Source organism: Sciurus vulgaris (genome assembly GCF_902686455.1).
Source record: "Sciurus vulgaris genome assembly, chromosome: 8".
NCBI lineage: Eukaryota > Metazoa > Chordata > Mammalia > Rodentia > Sciuridae > Sciurus > Sciurus vulgaris.
Window position 1 is genome coordinate 116,200,930 of NC_136468.1, and position 18,007 is coordinate 116,218,936.

Genomic DNA, 18,007 nt, shown 5'->3' on the forward strand with positions numbered 1-18,007 from the left:
GAAAGTTGTTAGGTGGCACAGGTAATTGATCTGCCATCCAAGCCCCTCTGCATTCTGCTCCAGCTGGCCTGAGCTGCTTGCAGATCCGGGGAAGCCAGAGCCTCCTACTTCCTGTGCCTCTAGTGGCTACTATCTACCTGGTTTACTCACCTGCTCCACCCCAGTCCCGACTTTTCCCATCTGGCAACAACTTTTTATTTTCCAAGGCTCTGATATTATCTCTGCAATAACAGGATTTAAATAGTGCCTCCCCTTTCCTCCCTGAGGCCCTCACCCCTGTCCCTTCTCCCCCTGCCTGGGTGGATACAACTTCTCCACACACCTTGGCCTCCTGCCTCCTCCCCATAGCCAGCTGTATTAAAGCGGGGATCCTATGCTGGGCTCACTGGTCCACCCTCGTGGACTTAAAGTTTTCAGTAATTTTTGAACTCGGGCCCTGGGTTTGCATTTTGCACCCAGGGACTGCAGATGACAGAGCTGGTCCTGCTCCTTCCACGTTGGGTGGTTGGTTTTCTATCACCCTGGGGCCTGTAGGCTGCTGAGGATGGGGACTCTGTTAGTTACACTTGGGCTCCTGGGGAGTGCCTGCTGTGTAACAGGGCTCACTAGGAGATTGAGCAAATGCTCCCAAGCAGCAGAAGCTTCCTAGTGCCTCCAGGTTTGGGTGGATGGATCCAGGCCTGGCCTGGTGAAACTGGAGGGAGTGGCCTCCCTGATTTGAAGCCTGGGAGGAGCCACTCCATCCAGGTTGGCTCCTTGCATAGTGGATGCTGGAAGCAGAGTGGGCTGAGGCACCTCCATGCTGGTCTGGGCATTGCATGTCGCAGGCCACTGGAGTGCCTGTGTCAGAACACCACTCCCAGCAGAAAACCTAACAGCTGGGCTGCCATTTGAATGTCACAAAATTGCTACTATAAGGCAGTCCATAGGACTGGCACATAGCAATATTGGGACATTGTGCAAGGTCCTGGGTTCCATCCCCAGCACCACAAATGAATAATCAAAAGATCAGTCTAGGCTAGATTTCACTCACCCAAGCCAGAGGCACTTTGTGCATGTAGGGGGCTTGGTGGAAAAGCGTTCGGGCAACAAGCTGGTCTTGGCATGTGAGGCAAGTGGGCAGAGATGGGCTAATTCACATTAGAGGCTGGAGTGGGGCGTGGGCATCACCTCCCTCAGCCTGTCCCTTCTCTGCCACAGCAGGTGAAGGTAGGAACCAGGGCTTGGGCAGGCTGTGCTGGGCCTTGGATGCCAGGCACCAAAAATAAGGTACACCAATAAGTGAACTCTTGCTTTGGGCACTCTGATTCCATCCTGTGTCTTGAGGCTACAGACGGGGCAGCCATTCACTGGAAAACAGAGATAAAGAGACAGGGAGGGGAGGGGCTTGGGCACCATACTCTGGTTCATGCAAACTCGGTTTCCACACCTGCCCTGCATCTGATCACCAGATGTGACCTGTCCTGGACTACTGCATGATCTGCCTGGGCCACCTGCCATGGCCTCCTGCCTCCCTCTCCTCCTCTCACCTCCCTCTCCTCCTCCCCACACCACCCCCACTAAAAAGGCATGATTCCCAAATACACAACAGCCCACCCAGGACCAGCACCCCCACCATCTCCTTCACTGGGCTCACATGGAGGCCACAATTGACACTGCCCTTGTCATCTGAGGGCCAGGTACCGGAGAGGTGATAGAGTCCCATGTACCACAGCACCCGGAAATTACTCAAACTAGCCAGTATAAGCCTGCCTGCCCTGCCTTTTCCATTCCTTTGTGGAAGAACTACAATAAAGACACTCATCCACTTCCCTTCCCTCCCTCTGCCTCACGACAGACCCTGGTGCTCCCCCTATGTCCTCACCCCCTCCCTGTGGTGTGTGTCCTCCCTCTCTGGGAACTGTGAATAAAAATTGTCTTTCCAATGGCAGATGTCTCCTGATTTGCCTTACTATACTTCAGATTTTTATATTAAAATACTATATTAAAGCTGTAAAAACAAACAAAACTCACTCAGTCTTCCTTCCCATTACCAGGACAGGCAGAATAATTAAATAAGTACCTCTCTTTTAGTCCCCTCATCCACTCTTCCCTCCACCCATCCATTTGTCCACCCATCCACCCATCCACCCACCCATCCACCCATCCATCCATCCATTCTTCCTTCCTTCCACCCATCCCATATTAACTGAGCAGTGTGGTAGTTTTTAAACATCTCCCAGAGTACAGCTTGTCCTTCTACTTTGTCACAATATCTTTTTGGTTTACGAACTTTAAATTTTGCAAAAGTTAAATGTATTTCTTATTCTGTATATTATGCTTTTGGAATCCTACCACATCTTTCTCTAAATGTCCTGTAAACATTCTCCTATATTTTCTCCCAAAAAGTCCATTTTTTTTTAACATTTTGACTTCTCACATTTAGGCCTTTAATCTGAGTTATTTTCATGTCCTCATGACCGAATCACCTCCCCAAAGTCCACCTCCTAATGCCATCACCCTGGGACTCGGATTTCAATATGTGAATTTGGAGGAGACAATGCCTAACAATTTGATTCAATTCTGACATCGATGGTTGGTGCAGATCCCACAAGTTAAGGCACAATCCCGTACAACAGCTCCCACTCAACACCAGATGCTAATGGAGCTAGGCAGGTGCCCCAGGTTGTCTGAACCCCCATCCCCTGATTGCAAACTTGGAGATTCCTCAGGTCCAGTGATTCTCTAGAATGTCTTTTGGGACTGAAGAAAGTATTCTACTTCTAATTACAGTGTTATTACAAAGGACCTGAGAGGAGGAGGGCATGGAGCTTCCAGGCCCTTCCCAAGTGTGCCACCATCCCAACACCTGAATATGCTGACCAACCCAGGAACTCCTTGAGGGTGGTCCTGAAGTTTCATTATTTGCAATGATGGTTAAATCACTGGACGTTGGTGATCAAATGCAGTCTCTGCCCCTCTCCTTGCTCTGGAGGTCAGGGAATAAAGCTGGTAGGCCCCAGTTCCCAGTGACCAGCATGCATCTCCAAACCACAGGGGTGCCACCAGGCTTCACCTTATTAACCCAAACTCTAGAAGAACAAGAGGCATTCTTTTCACTCAGGAAAATCCCAAGGATTTTAGCAGCTCTGAGCTTGGATCTGGGTACGAAGACCAAATATTTATTTTTATCATACCACATACAGATTTCCTTTTTTCTATTACTTTTTGAAAGTTTTGATAGTTTATATTTTTATACATTTGTCTATTTCATCTGCTGTAACATTTTTTTACATCAAGTTGTTCATGGGTTTTTAAAATTTTTGTAATGAATTCTACTGTGAATTTGTGCCTTCCTGATAATGTTCACTTGTGTTTTTGCCTTTTTTTTCATGATCTTTAATTCCAAAAGTTTATCTACTCTGTCTTCTTAAAGAATCCACTACACATTTGCTAGTTATTTCTTTTGTCTATTTTCTGTCCTTGAATTTCTGTCCTTATCTTTATCATTTCTGTCCTTCCATTTCTCTGAAATCAATTTCCCATTTCTTGTATTGAATGCTTATTTTATGAATTTCCACTGTTACTTGCTAACTAACAAGTGTTTTAAATTACTGTTACTGCATTAGATATATCCCTTGTTCTAAATATTTGATTTTTTTTCTTTCAAAAGTTCATTCAGTATCAAGCAAGAAGAGACTTTGCTTAACACTACAGAACATTTCAAGACTTGAGTTACAAAAGAATACCACATTATTTGTACTTATAATTGGCTTCTCTTTTAATGCATGTTGGCAAGAGAAAAAAAACTAGCATATGACTGAAAGATGAAATAACTAAATTCTATGGAAAGCTTTAAAATGAAAGGTGAGGCTTATGTTAGAAGAATGTATTAACGTATTTAGCAATCCTATTTGTTTTAACACTAGTTATTAATCAAAGTCATTGTTTTCTTTTGATGACCTATTTTTTCATATACAGACTGGAAATAACAAAATTTTACATGTCTTTTTTTTCCTGCCCAGGTTGATGTTTCAACAAAGTAGTTTTAAGTTCCATCCATTCATATTTTAAGCATTTTGATTTATTTAAAAAGGGATTGTTCATAGAAAAAAAATTACTTGGAACAGTATACAGGATGGGTGGAGACTGGCTATTTCACATCAGACAGTACAATCAGTATCTGCCACATGGCTGGTCTCTGTAGGTGCCCTTCGCTGTCTCGCTGAAGGTACCTTGTGTCTTGAGTTAGTCCACTCCTCTTGCCCATAGGAATCGTAGGTCTGCTCACTGAGTCGGTATCCATAATTATAATAATCAGTTCCACACTGAGCTGGCGCACTGTAGCTGTCCTCGTAGGAATCATAATTCTGTTCGTCATATGCAGTGCTATATCCATCATCGTAGTCTTACTTTCCGTAGGTCTCTTGTGTCTGGGGTGGCGGTGGAGGTCTGTACCCAGTGGGGTGCACCCCCCTTGCTCTGGGAGTGAGAAGCCTTCTTCCCCGACTCACTGATCCCTGGGTGGACAGGACTCCTCTGGGAGCTGGAGTGCCACGGGGCACACCAACGCCAACTGGCCGGGCAGCGACTCCTCCTCTTCCCCTGGTTATTGCTGGGGCGGGCACACCTCTCGTCCGCAGGGTGGGTTTCCCCCGAACCACTGGGACATCTGCATTTTCTAAACCACCATTCAAATATATTAACTCCGGGAACTGTGCTTGTGTGATCTCATCACTGTAGTCGGGGATGAGGAACTTTTTGATCTCTTCCAAGGCATGGCCCATCCGGGCCTAGGCTTCTGATGGTGGGGCAAAAACTTCAATGAGGACATGGAGATCATCATTGAGGTGGAAGTACTTAGCTTCTCCACTCTTCCTCAACTCTTCTCCCTTTGCCTTGTCTCTCATGGAGCCTTTTCCCAGGATGGACATTTTTGTCAAGGTTTCTTCTTCTAACGCTTCAGGGAATTGCCACATGGACCCAAAAGCTTCCCCGCAAACTTGAACTTAGGAGACTGTTTTACAGAAATTAACACCTTCTGTCCCAGCTTCATGTTCTTATTAATCACCACGTCAACGTACTTTTCTTCATCCTTGCCTTCTCCTTTTTGAAACTTTTCTATTTCTTGTTTCACCAGGTGCAGGGTGTGCGTGAAGGAGGGATCCAGCGAGTCCTTCTCCGCCATCAGCTCCGGCAGGTACTTCTACTCCATGCTCGCCGGCCGCCCGGGCCCCAGACACGGCCCGGCAGCCCGACCCACGCGCGCCCCAGCAACGCGGACCTGGCCAGACACCGCGGCAGCGGCCGAGCGGGGCGGGCGGGTGGGCGGCTGCACAGCCTCCCAGACGGGCCCAGCGCTGCGGGCGCCGGCACGGTCAGACGGGCCTCGGGCGGGTGCGTGGCGCTCGCGGAGACCCCGACGCAGGCAGCCCTGCTGGCCAGCCAGCTGCGCCCGCCCCAAGCTCCGCCGCGACCAGCTCTGCGCTCTGCCCCGAGCACTCTGAGCCGCCGCGCGAGCACCCCGCGCCCGCGCCCCCTTGATAATATTTTATGATTCATCTTTTGAATTACTTAGAAGTATGCTTTTCTTTTGGTGGTGGTGGGGTACCAGGGATTGAACTCAGGGCACTCGACCACTGAGCCACACCCAGCCCTATTTCGTATATTAGAGACAGGATCTCACCGAGTTGCTAAGCGCCTCACTTTTGCTGAGGCTGGCTTTGAACTCTCCATCCTCCTGTCTCAGCCTCCCAAGCCTCTGGGATAACAGGCACGCACCACCACACTCAACAGAAATATGCTTTTTAACCTCTAAATTTGGGATTTTTATGTTTTATTATTTAGTATCAGAGTGGAAGTGATACCAATTCTCTGGTAGTCACTGACACTTCCTTTGTAGCCTAATACCTGATTAAGTTTTAAGAGTCTGACGTCTGTTTGAAAAGGATATTTGGCTTCAGGGTATGTTTAGATCAAGTTTGTTTTGTGTGGCTCAAATCCTCTATGTTATTACTACTATTAGTAATGTTATTACTAATCCTCTATGTTATTACTAATTTATGCTATGACTTTCTGACAGAGATGTTAAAAATGTTTTCACTATGATGGTGGGAGTTTAGTTTCTCCATTGGTTTTGTTTTCTGCAGGCGAGAACAAATCAATGCACAGCGGCTCAGGTCTAGTATATTTTCTGGAAGAATTCTTTCTTTTATCATTGAATAAAGACTTGCTTTTGTCCCAATGACTCCTTTGTCTAGTATTAATATTTCTACACAGCTTTCTTTGGCATACATATTTTTCCAACCCTTATTTTCAAGCTTTCTGTGTTGTTGGATTTAACTGTATCTTAAACTATTTTTGTATAGTTGGACTTTTTTCATCCAGTTAGTCTCTGTCAACTAACATGCAAGTTTAACACATTTACTATTATTGTAATTATTGATGCATTGGGATTTAACAGCTGTATTTGGACTTAATACCTATAATCTTACTGCTCAGACTTTAATTTCTTCCTCCCATTTTGCAGGTCATTGCTGGTTAGTATTTTATGTTTACTTTATTTTTAATCTTCCTGACTCCTCATCATTATCATTATTAATGTTAATATGTTTTATAGATAGTGGTAAGTAGTTTGATTGTCATTTAAATCTCTCCAGAAGTAATTTCCACTCCAACAGAAGGAAACCTCTTAATAGTTCTCCCAGTAGCATCCATGAATAATAGTAAAATCTCTGTTTCTGAAAATGTCTGCATTAACAACCCTCACTTCTGGATGATAGTTTAGCTAGGTAGTTAATGCTACATTAACAGACACATTTGCTCAGTACTTTGAAGATATCTAGCATTGTCTTCTGGCATTCGTGGGTGATGCTAAGAAGTCTGTCCATCAAATTGTCATTTCAGGCAGTTAGTCTTCTTTCTTTGGTTGTTTTTAAGATCTCTGTGTCTTTGATGCTCTCTTATTTCTCCACAGTATGTCAGATGTGTATTTATTTTTTTATCTATCCTGTTTTCATTCTGATGACTCATTTCTTCACTTATGGAAAACTCTTTTGTCTTTTCACATGTTGAACTTGCTTCTCCCTCGTCATCTTTACTCTCTTCTTCTAACTTGGAAAACATGTGTTCAGCCTGCTCACCCTATCTTCCAGATTTCTTTGCTGTGCTTCTATATTTTCATGTTTTTTATCTCTTTATATCTCTGTGCTTCATTTTGGATGATTCCTTCCATGTCTCTAATTCTTTGATGTTTGGGGCTCTGCTGTTTATCTCAAAATTAATTTACAATTCCAACAAAGATTTGTTTCACTTCTAGATCTCTTGGATGGTTTTTCAGGTCTGCTTTCCCTTGTTTCAAAATGTCCTCTTCTTGCTTTATGGCTCCGATTCCTCCTTTTACTTCCACATAGTTTTCAGTACACTTTAATGTTCAGATGTTCTATTAATTTCGGTTAGTAGGGCGCTGATTCTTCCTTGGTTACTTCTAGTGTCTCTCATGGTGGTTTGTTTAGGTGGATGTTTTGAATGTCTTTGGTTGGAAGCTTATGTTGAGCGTTTGCCCTGGTCCTGTGAGCATCCAGGAGGCTCTTGTTCCTATAGGCAGATTTCATATTTGTCTCTGCCAACACTCAGGGCCTGTGCCAACACTCAATGGCCTGGATCAGTTCTGAGGGTCCTCTCATGGTTGGGCTTCTCGTTCTCTCATCAGTAAAAATCACTCTGCCTCTATTTTTCGCATAGTCCTGGGGTTTTATCTGAAGAATGGTTCCTTTTTCTTCATTTTCTCTCCTTCCCTTTTCCCCTCCCTCCCTCCTTCCCTTTTTCCTTCCTTCTTTCCTTCCTTCATTTTCTCTTCTCTTCTCTTCTCTTTTCTTTCTTCTATCCAAGTCCCTGTTCCCACAGGTGAAGTCTTTCTGGTCTGCTTTGCTCCACCTTCAGGGTAGCAGTTCACAGCTCCAGATTAAGCAGGGACTCTATTCCAGTCATATCACCTTGAGTGATCTCCAGATGTCCCCACCTCTCCCCTTTAAAGCCTCCATCTTGAAAACTGAGGTCCTGAGGTATCAACCTCTGCTGTGGAACTTGGTCCTTAACTGTTTCCTATTCTGAGGATTTTCCTCCCTCCCTTCCTTCCTTCCTTTCTGGTATGAATATTTATTCTAGAAACTGGTGGTGGTGGCATGTTTCAATCACCTCATCTTTGTTCTTGAAGAGAGGAGATCCCAGGTCCCCTGTCCACCACCTTACTGGAACCCTTCTCCCCTTCCATTCACCTGGGCTACCTTGATTAACACAGGACCCTTTAGAGAAGAGGCCAGGGAAGGGCAAGACTGGCAGGGGAGAAACAGGCTGAATAGTGACGGAGGGAAACATAGTTGAGTGGCATTGGGGACAGTCTCTGCAGAATGGGTTTGGGGAGAGCTGGTCTGGGGTCACAGAAAAGCCCACTTAAATTGGCAGCTGGTGAGTGATTTGAGAGGACTCTCCTATGAGTAGTCACCCAGTGTCCAACTAATTTAGCTCTTTCCAGGGTACAGCAAGATTTCCTGGGAATCCACGCTGTGGTTGTGGTAGGCCAGGGGAGCCACCTGCCTCCAGAAGGAGCCCGGCCTGCAGACTGTCTGGGCCCCAGGAGAGAGCGGGCACTATAGGTCAGGTGGGAAGCGGGTGCTCGGTGGGAGGAGTGTCACAGGAGGCATCAGTCTCCAGTCAAAGGAAGCCTCCCGCGTCCCATCTCCAGTCAACCGGAGGGGACAGAGGAGTCGGCTGTCACAGTTGTCAGGGCTCTGGAATCTCCGCTGAGTAATGGCTCAGAACTTCAAGTCGGGGACAGGGGGCTCTTCAGACCATCTTTCATGTAGGAGATATTGAGTCCTCATCCCGAGGATGGTTGTTAAAGAGGTGGCTAATGGTACGCCATTTATCTGATGGCAGACCAGGGAGGCTCATTAAGCTGATCGGGCTAGTCAGCCCCAGAACGAGATGCAGGATCGGCTGCAGGGGGAGAGGAGAGGAGGAAATGGAAGCACCGGAGTGGTGGGCTTATGAATTGGCGTTTTATGAATTGGCGTTTCTGGAGCATCCAGGGAGGGAACCCAGAGGTCGCCTTCGTCCCTGCACTGTTAGGGACACAGGGACTCCACAGCACCCCCCTGTGTGCATCTGAGCAGCCCCCCAAGATCAGCAACTCCTGATGCTCAACTCCCACCTTATGCCACCCCCAAAACTCAGAAACCGCTCCACAGCACCTGCCTCATAAAGCCAACTCTGGTGGTCAGAAAATCAAGGGCAATCTCACCTCATCAGGGAAAAATGGGAGCTTCCCCGCCCTGAGAAATCTATATGTAAATTTAGGCAGATTTGCAATCTTTCCTGGTGCAGACTTTTTTTTTTTAACTTCAGAATTTCATTTCATTGAACATATTTTTAAAACAAGCATCTCTTTGCAAATTAAAGTTTAAAAAATAATAATAATATTCCTTCCACTCTGTTCTGGTGGAAGACTTCTCACATCAGCCTGCCAAATTCATGACGGTATTTTAAATAAGCAGCTTGCTGGGGCCAGAAAGAGCTCAAGTGCAGGTGGGCGACCTCTGGGTGACAGCCGGAGCAGAAGAACACCTCAGAAAGCAAGTGTGGACTCTATGGCAGCATCCTCTCCACCCAAGCAAAAAGGAAAGGAAGGCAAAAATAGGTTTGGAACCACAGTTCAATTTGTTGAACTTTCTCTGAAGAATTTTCATCTAATTATATACACATAAACAGTAAGAAAGCTTTTTCGGAGGGATCCAAGATGGCGGTCTAGAGGGAGGCTGCGTTCCTTGTCGCTCCGCAGCGCCGGGTTCAAGCAGAGGATATCTGTTTCTCGGTGAGGCAGTTTTTGCTGCTTATCGATCCCCTGCTCTTTACCCCATTTGTCTGCTGTGATGACCTGCAATCTGCCAGCATATCAACGCCTTTTTTGAGAGCAGATTGCTCACTGTCAGGCGTCTATCATCCGCCACTTGCCTGCCTCTCGCCTGTCCATCACCTGCCGTACCCCTATCCATCACCCAACGCTCGAGGTTCACCTCCCGATCCTCCGACAGCTGCCAACAGACTGACTGCAGACTGCCAGTGGAGAACCAGCTGCCTGCTGCTGCCTGGAAGTTCACTGTTACGGTACCTGCAGGTTTGATTACACGTGGCTGCCACCATTTTGAGACAATAGCCAGGCCCTGTAGGACCCCTGGCCGGACTGACCGAGTCCCGTCTCCAGGATCCCTCAGCCCAACCGATCACTCCCTGCCTCTGGGGCCCTCACATCAACTGACTGCTCCCTGCCACCAGGACCCCCAGACCAACTGACTACGCCCTATCACGGGGAACCCAGACCAACTGATTGTACCCGGCCTCCTGGATCACATAACCACACCAAACACACCCGACCTCCAGGACCACTGCCGGACCAACTGCATCCTGTCTCCAGGACCTCCAGCTGACCACGTCCACCCCTGAGCTGCAGCTCCCCATTTGCCAACACGTTTGGAAGCCAGAGCAGCCATCTTGGATAATCCTGGAAGCCCTAGCTCCGATCTTCGGGTGGGGCAAATCCCATCCTGAGATGCCTGCTGGAGGCTTGAAGCTCATTGTCAGGTACCTCTCATACATCAGGCTACTGAACACTGGGAGGTTTCATTAGTATATGACTATTATACAATAGATTTTCTTTTTTCTCCCTCTTTTTTTTTTAATTTAAGTTTTTATTTCTTTACGCTTCTTGCTTTTGTTTCCTTCTGTTTACCTGTTCCCTCAGAGTCACTTTCTCCCTTATTTACATGATGTTATTGTCCCCATAGGGGCTATTTGGTCTAGGATTGCATAGTGTCTGATTTGGGTACTGCTAATATTGATCTCCCCTTAAAGAAAGGGTTTTGGACACCTACAGGGCCACTATAAGCCTATAGGGGGAAATCTGCAATATTCCAGATCTGCAGCGCTAGAGGGGAAGATACATGAACAACATGAAAAAACAAGGGAAGAAAATGATTCAAACAAAGCTAGATTCTATAGTAATAGAATGCAATGACAGTATATTAGAAGAAATGTCAGAAAAGTACTTCAGATTATACATGATTAAGATAATTTGCGAAGCAAAGGATGAGATAAGAGAGTAAATGCAGGCAATGAATGATAATACCAATAAGCTGAAAGAGCACCTGCAGGAAGCAAAAGATCATTTCAACAAAGAGATAGAGATTCTTGAAAAAAAAAAAAAAAAAAACAAATGGAAATCCTTGAAATGAAGGAGACAATAAACCAAACAAAAAGCTCAATGGAAAGCATCACCAACAGACTAGACCACTTGGAAGATAGAACCTCAGACAATGAAGACAAAATATTTAATCTTGAAAATAAAGTCGCCCAAACAGAGAAGATGGTAAGAAATCATGAACAGAATCTCCAAGAACTATGGGACATCATGAAAAGACCAAACTTAAGAATTATTGGGATTGAGGAAGGCACAGAGATACAAACCAAAGGAATGAACAACCTATTCAATGAAATAATATGAGAAAATTTCCCAAACCTGAAGAATGAAATGGAAAATCAAATACAAGAGGCTTACAGAACACCAAAGGCACAGAATCACAACAGATCCACACCAAGGCACATTATAATGAAAATGCCTAACATTCAAAATAAAGACAGGATTTTGAAGGCCGCGAGAGAAAAGCATCAGATTACATATAGGGGGAGACCAATACGGATAGCAGCAGACTTCTCAACCCAGACTTTAAAAGCTAGAAGGGACTAGAACAACATATTTCAAGCTCTGAAAGAACATGGTTGCCAACCAAGAATCCTATACCCAGGAAAACTAACCTTCAGATTTGAAGATGAAATAAAATCCTTCCATGGTAAACAAAAGTTAAAAGAATTTACAAATAGAAAGCCTGCACTACAGAATGTTCTCAACAAAATATTCCATGAAGAGGAAATGAAAAACAACAATGGAGGTCATCAAAGGCAGGAACTAGCTTAGAGAAAAACCACTGAAAGAAGAAACGAAGCCAACTTAAAAACCAAAAATAAGCCAAATGACTGAGAATACAAATCATTTCTCAATAATAACCCTGAACGTTAATGGCCTAAACTCATCAATCAAAAGACATAGACTGGCAGAATGGATTAAAAAGAAAGACCCAACAATATGCTGCCTGCAAGAGACTCATCTCATAGAAAAAGACATCCACAGACTAAAGGTGAAAGGATGGGAAAAAACCTACCATGCACACGGATCCAGTAAAAAAGCAGGGGTTTCCATCCTTATATCAGATAAAGTGGACTTCAAGCCAAAGTTAGTCAGAAGGGATAAAGAAGGACATTTCATACTGCTTAAGGGAACCATAAATCAGGAAGACATAACGATAATAAATATTTATGCCCCAAACAATGGTGCATCCCTGTACATCAAACAAATCCTTCTCAATTTCAAGAATCACATAGACCACACACAATAATTCTGGGCGACTTTAACGCACCGCTGTTACCACTAGATAGATCTTCCAAACAAAATCCAACCAAAGAAACCATAGAACTCAATAACACAATCAATAACCTAGACTTAATAGACATATATAGAATATTCCATCCATCAACAAGCGGATACACTTTCTTCTCAGCAGCACATGGAACCTTCTCGAAAATAGACCATATGTTATGCCACAAAGCAGCCCTTAGGAAATGCAAAAAGATAGAGATACTGCCTTGTGTTCTATCAGATCATAATGGACTGAGAGTAGAAATCAATGACAAAGTAAAAAAAGGAAATTACTCCAACACTTGGAGACTAAATAATATGTTATTGAATGAAACATGGATAACAAAAAACATCAGGGAGGAGATTAAAAAATGCTTAGAGGTCAATGAGAATGATGATACAACATATCAAAATCTCTGGGACACTATGAAAGCGGTACTAAGAGGAAAATTCATTGCATGGAGCGCATTCCAGAAAAGAATGAAAAGTCAACAATTAAATGACCTAACATTACAGCTCACAGCCCCAGAAAAAGAAGAACAGAATAACAGCAAAAGTAGGAGAAGACAGGAAATCATTAAAATCAGAGCTGAAATCAATGAAATTGAAACGAAAGAAACTATTCAAAAAATTGACATAACAAAAAGTTGGTTCTTTGAGAAAGTAAACAAAATAGATAAACCCTTAGCCACACTAACAAAGAGATGGAGAGAGAAGACTCAAATTACTAAAATACATGATGCAAAAGGAAATATCACGACAGATACCACTGAGATACAGAACATAATGAGAAGCTTACTTTGAAAATCTGTATTCCAACAAAATAGAAAGTACCGAAGACATTGACAAATTTCTAGAGACATATGCTCTGCCCAAACTGAACCAGGAAGACATACACGATTTAAACAGATCAATATCAAGCAATGAAAGAGAAGAAGCCATTAAAAATCTACCATCCAAGAAAAGCCCAGGACCAGACAGATTCTCAGCCGAGTTCTACAAGCCCTTCAAAGAAGAACTCATTCCAATACTTCTCAAAGTATTCCAGGAAATAGAAAAGGAGGGTACCCTACCAAACTCATTCTATGAAGCTAATATCACCCTCATACCCAAACCAGGAAAAGACACATCAAGGAAAGAAAATTTTAGACCAATATCCTTGATGAATATAGATGTTAAGATCCTTAACAAAATATTGGCAAACCGTATCCAAAAACATATTAAGAAAATTGTGCACCACGATTTAGTGGGGTCCATTCCTGGAATGCAAGGATGGTTTAACATCCATAAATCAATAAACATAATCCATCATGTCAATAGACTTAAGGATAAGAATCATATGGTTATTTCATTTGACGCAGAAAAAGCATTTGACAATGTACAACACCCCTTCATGTTGAAAACACTAGAAAAAATAGGGATAGTAGGAACATACCTGAACATTGTAAAGCCTATTTATGCTAAGCCCATGGCCAACATCATTCTTAATGGAGAAAAACTGAAACCATTCCCTTTAAAAACGGGAACAAGACAGGGATGTCCTCTTTCACCACTTCTATTCAACATTGTCCTCGAAACTCTAGCCAGAGCAATCAGGCAGACTAAAGAAATTAAAGGGATACCAATAGGAAAAGAGGAACTTAAGCTGTCACTATTTGCGGATGATATGATTCTATATTTAGAGGATCCAAAAACCTCCTCCAGAAAACTTCTAGACCTCATCAATGAATTCAGAAAAATAGCAGGCTATAAAATCAACACGCATAAATCTACAGCATTTTTATACACAAGTGATGAAACAGCTGAAAGGGAAATGAGGAAAACAATTCCATTTGCAAAAGCCTCAAAAAAAATAAAATACTTGGGTATCAATCTAACCAAAGAGGTAAAAGATCTCTACAATGAAAACTACAAAACACTGAAGAAAGAAATTAAGGAAGACCTTAGAAGATGGAAAGATCTCCCATGTTCTTGGATAGGCAGAATTAATATTGTCAAAATGGCCATACTACCAAAAGTGCTATACAGATTCAATGCAATTCCAATTAAAATCACAATGATGTACCTTACAGAAATAGAGCAAGAAATCGTGAAATTCATCTGGAAGAATAAGAAACCCAGAATAGCTAAAGCAATCCTTAGCAGGAAGAATGAAACAGGGGGTATCGCAATACCAGAACTTCAACTATACTACAAAGCAATAGTAACAAAAACAGCATGGTATTGGCACCAAAATAGACAGGTAGATCAATGGTACAGAATAGAGGACACGGACACAAACCCAAAGAAATACAATTTTCTAATACTAGACAAAGGTGCCAAAAATATGCAATGGAGAAAAGATAGCCTCTTCAACAAATGGTGCTGGGAAAACTGGAAATCCATATGCAACAGAATGAAACTAAACCCCTATCTCTCACCCTGCACAAAACTCAACTCACAATGGATCAAGAACCTTGGAATCAGACCAGAGATCCTGCCTGCATCTTATAGAAGAAAAAGTAGGTCCAAATCTTCACCTTGTTGGCTTTGGATCAGACTTCCTTAACAGGACTCCCATAGCCCAAGAAATAAAAGCAAGAATCAATAACTGGGATAGATTCAAACTAAATAGCTTTCTCTCAGCAAAGGAAACTATCAGTAATGCAAAGAGAGAGCCTACAGAGTGGGAGAATATCTTTGCCTCTCATACTTCAGATAGAGCACTAATTTCCAGAATCTATGAAGAACTCAAAAAACTCTACACTAAGAATACAAATAACTCAATCAACAAATGGACTAAGGAAATGAACAGACACTTCACAGAAGAAGATGTACAAGCAATCAACAGATATATGAAAAAATGTTCAACATCTCTAGTAATAAGAGAAATGCAAATCAAAACTACACTAAGATTCCATCTCACCCCAATTAGAATGGCGATTATGAAGAACACAAGCAACAATAGGTGTTGGAGAGGATGTGGGGAAAAAGGTACACTCATACACTGCTGGTGGTACTGCAAATTAGTGCAGCCACTCTGGAAAGCAGTGTGGAGATTCCTTAGAAAATTTGGAATGGACCTACAATTTGACCCAGCTATCCCACTCCTCGGCCTATACCCAAAGGACTTAAGATCAGCACACTACAGAGATACAGCCACATCAATGTTCATAGCGGCTCAATTCACAATAGCCAGACTATGGAACCAACCTAGATGCCCTTCAATTGATGAATAGATAAAGAAACTGTGGTATATATATACAATGGAATATTACTCAGCTATAGAGAATAATAAAATTATGGCATTTGCAGGCAAGTGGATGAAATTGGAGAATATCATGTTAAGTGAGATAAGCCAATCTCAAAAATCCAAAAGAGGAATGATCTCACAGATAAGCGGATGATGACACTTAATGGGGGATGGGAGTGGGACAAGAATGGAGGAAGGAGGGACTGTATAGAGGGAAAAGAGGGGTGGGAGGGGTGAGGGGGAAGGAAAAAAATAATGGAATGAATCAATTATGATTCTATGTAAATTTATGAATATGCAAATGGTATGCTGTTACTCCATGTACAAACAGAAACAATATGTATCCCATTTGTTTACAATAAAAATAAATTTAAAAAAAAGAAAGCTTTTTCACGAACATTCTCAAGGTCGACAATTATCAAGAAATGATCAAAGTGAAGCAGGAGGGATGCAAGAGCACGGCGGAGAGTGTGACTTCTGTTTCTGCTGGTGAGTAAAAACCTCCAAATAATTAAGTGGAAAAGCCTGCACTGATGGCGATTGCTTGTGTTTACTGGATCAGAGTGAAGCTGCAGCCCCGCGCAGGCTCCCTCCCACCCAAGCTAGCTGCAGTCTCTGGAGCCTGGCTTGTGTAACCCGGGAGTCCTTGGTCAGTGGCACTCAATGGAATGTTCTCTTCTGAAATGCACCCAGAAGTCAGTTTCACTTACAAACTGCAAAGTAAATTCCTTTCTTCAGAAAAATATCTGTTTGGCATCTCCTGGGCTCTGTTCCATTGGACAATATGGACATTTTAATTTGCTGCCATTAAACATCTTGTTCAGGGCATCTCTTGGTATAATATGACCACAGATCAATTTCATGGGTGGGTTGCTATCTGTTGTTTGCTGACGAAGGATGGGACAGACAAATATAGAGTATACCAGCACTTCTTACCAAGGTCCACTTCAGTAGGTAATTGTCTTTCTGGTTCCACACTCCAGTGCACGGCCTCTGCTCCAGGACGGCCTTGATGTTGATTAAAGCTAGCAGCGCCATGCTAGCAGCGCCATGCAACCTGCTGAGAAACTGACGCTGAGTGGGGACTCCACGGACAGCCCCAGGAGGGTGCAGGCATCCTGCGTGAAGATGTCACAGATGTCGGCCCACTGGTTCGCGTCCAGGAGGTACATGTACGGCGAGTTCTCGATCCCTTGCCTCAGGTACACGAGGCTTCCCGTTAGTGCCTGAATGTCTTTTTGATGATTTAGGGCAAATGGCTGAAAATTTTTAGCATACTGAAATGCCTCTCGCTGATTTGTAGTTCCACCCGTTAACAAGTTGATAAAATACAGTCGGTACAGTTTAAATTCCAAGGAGCTGTTTTGCGCTATGAGCATTTCTCGGTTTGACACTGCCCACTCCAGGGCAGGTCTTAGAACTCTGACTTTCAGTGCTTCCAATAATCGATTTAACTCCACAAATGGTTCTTTCTGACTTGGGTCTACAGAAAGACCAGATTCCTGGCAGAGCTTCTTGGCCACGTCCAGCATCCCTGGAGGAAGAAGTGCTCCACTATCACCTCATTGAGAAGCCGCTGGCTTTCCGCCTGCCAGTAGCTGTGGATGCCCACACTGCTAATGTCAGAATCGAAGTTCTTTGCGCTTGAGGCCGCCCGCGTAGTCCAGGAGTTCCTCCAGGCCGCGCTCGCACAGCTGCGCATAGCCCGAGAACTTGAGCAGCACCTTCTTCAGCTCGCGCTCCACGGTCACGCACTGCTCCAGGCCGGGTGGCGTCAGCGGCGGCCCGCCGCGAGGCTTCCGCGCGCGTCCCGGCGACCCGGCGCGGAGGCGGGGCGCTAGCCACAGCGCAGGGGGAGCCCCGCGCGCGCCCGCCCCATGTTGCCCGGCCCCTTCGCCGCGTCCTGGCCCTGCTCGCAGCGCTCAGCCCCGCGGCGCCGCGATGGTTTTGTTTTTCGGGAGCCGCAGGTCCTCCCTGGCGCACCAGGCCCGCGACCCGAGGGGGAGGCCCTGGTGCATCCTTGTTGGTCTCCAGCCAGTCCCAAGCCAAGCCATGACAGGGCTGGCAGCGACTGTAGAGCAGAGCTGGGAACAGCCAGGACTAGGTTTCTGCTTGGGTAGGGAAGAGGGGCAGTGGGTGGGGGAGGTCATGGCTGCTGCCTAAATGAAGTCCAATGATTTCTGCTTTGACCTAGAGAACACCAACCTATAGCTTAAAATTATTATAGCTTCTTAAAATTGTTATTGATGATGTACTTGGAAAAAAAAATC

The 18,007-nt window shown here is 44.3% G+C and overlaps 1 long non-coding RNA gene and 2 pseudogenes across 3 annotated transcripts in view; 1 reads left to right on the forward strand and 2 right to left on the reverse strand.

Annotated features, from left to right (window-relative positions):
• Nucleotides 1-18,007, forward strand: part of LOC306668296 — a 547,020-nt gene that overhangs the window by 424,935 nt on the left and 104,078 nt on the right. The gene's annotated exons all lie outside the window — the stretch shown is intronic.
• On the reverse strand, nucleotides 4,156-5,239 carry LOC306667303 (KH domain-containing, RNA-binding, signal transduction-associated protein 3-like; annotated as a pseudogene). Its single transcript has one exon. The product of its transcript is annotated as a KH domain-containing, RNA-binding, signal transduction-associated protein 3-like (transcript).
• The window catches only part of LOC306668886 (E3 ubiquitin-protein ligase RMND5A-like), a 29,071-nt pseudogene continuing 27,501 nt past the window's right edge, over nucleotides 16,438-18,007 (reverse strand). Inside the window, exon 2 of the transcript in view lies at nucleotides 16,438-17,574. The product of the transcript in view is annotated as an E3 ubiquitin-protein ligase RMND5A-like (transcript). The remainder of the gene's footprint in view (nucleotides 17,575-18,007) is intronic.